This window comes from Propithecus coquereli, unplaced genomic scaffold, assembly GCF_000956105.1.
Source record: "Propithecus coquereli isolate 6110/MARCELLA unplaced genomic scaffold, Pcoq_1.0 Scaffold173, whole genome shotgun sequence".
Classification (NCBI taxonomy): domain Eukaryota; kingdom Metazoa; phylum Chordata; class Mammalia; order Primates; family Indriidae; genus Propithecus; species Propithecus coquereli.
Window position 1 is genome coordinate 892,394 of NW_012141969.1, and position 1,680 is coordinate 894,073.

At 43.6% G+C, this 1,680-nt stretch overlaps 1 pseudogene; it reads right to left on the reverse strand.

Moving 5' to 3' along the window:
- Positions 1-606: 606 nt before the first annotated feature.
- On the reverse strand, positions 607-1,245 carry LOC105808445 (annotated as a pseudogene).
- Between the last annotated feature and the right edge of the window lie 435 nt (positions 1,246-1,680).

A 1,680-nucleotide genomic window follows, 5' to 3' on the forward strand; every position in this document is an offset into this window, starting at 1 on the left:
AGTCAAGAAATTAAAGAAACCATTCAATATTTAGGAACATTCAACGTCAGAAACTTGGAAATCTAACTGGATGCAGTAGCCCCTCAAAAAGCTACAACGTTGGCCAGGCGCAGTGGCTCACGCCTGTAATCCTAGCACTCTGGGAGGCCGAGGCAGGAGGATTGCTTGAACTCAGGAGTTCGAGACCAGCCTGAGCAAGAGTGAGACCCCGTCTCTACTATAAATAGAAAGAAATTAGCCAAACAACTAAACACAGAAAAAATTAGCTGGGCATGGTGGCACGTGCCTGTAGTCCTAGCTACCCGGGAGGCTGAGGCAGGAGGATTGCTTGAGCCCAGGAGTTTGAGGTTGCTGTGAGCGAGGCTGACACCACGGTACTGTAGCCCAGGCAATGGAGTGAGACTCTGTCTCAAAAAAAAAAAAAAATGCTACAATCTGCATTTTTTAAAAAGTATTTTCTCTACAAAGAATCTTATCAGCTATACAAAAATCTGTACAGTTTTTAAAGCGAAACTAATATTGAGCTGCACTTGAATTCACATTCTTAGCAAAACAATTGCCCGAGCATACGCACACACATCATATGCATCATTACAAGATGGCCATTTATTCTTCATCTTCCTCCTCTTCCTCATCATCATCTTCCTCCGCATCATCCTCTTCCTCATCTTCTGGTTAATTCTTCTTCTTTGAGCCTGTTGGCCTGCCAGGGCCCTTCTTTCCTGCTTCCCTTTTGCCCTTGGCACGGTATGCAGCTTTTCCTATTTCTCCTTTAGCTCAGCTGCTTTCTGTTCATACAGTTGTTTGTCTTTGGCTGACTCTTCAGGCCATATTTCACCCAATTTTTTTTTTTTTGCAATATCCCCAGTGGATAGGCCTGGGTGTTCACTTTTGATCTTTGGGTGATGTTCAGAACAGAACAGGAAGAAGGCAGACGGTGGCCTTTTAGGAGCACTGAGATCTTTTTTCTTTCTTTTCTTATCACCTTTGGGAGGAAGGTAATTTCTCATCTCCCTGTCATAGTGAGCTTTGTCACTTTTTGCCATATCTTCAAACTTCGAGTTTTCCTTTGCAGACATGGTCTTCCATCTCTCTGAACATTTCCTGGAAAAGTTGGCGAAATTGACAAAATAGTCTGGCAGTTTCTTCTTGTGCTCTTCCTGGTAGGTCTGTAAGGGACTATGGGATGAAGAGGGCATACAAGGACATTTTGCCCTCAGGCTTTTTGGGGTCTCCTTAACCCATGGTGGCAGAACGATGTTTACCTGGTGCGAGCTTTTCCTCAGAGTCCCACGGAGCACCCAGATCCGACAGCGACGCTTCCTTCCCAGACCTCTGATGTGAATTCAGTCATGTTGAAATTAATGCGTACAGCAACGTGGACACTTCAGTAAGACTTTGAAGTCTCTGCTTCCAAGTGATGACTGATCCAACATGATTTTTGACTAAAATAAAAAGTGTTTCTAACAAACTCCTAACAACTTGCCAGAGAAGTAAAAAAAAAGTCTTTATTGGACTCTGGGTGGTGAGGTAACTTGCCCAAAGTCACAGAGATTGTAGGTAATGGAGCCTGGTCCAGTCTTCTTTCAAAGGAAACCATCTTAAACCTCCAAATAAACAAAAATGTTACCGAATAGAGGTGATAGAATGTCGTGACGATTTTAGTCTGCCCAGAATACG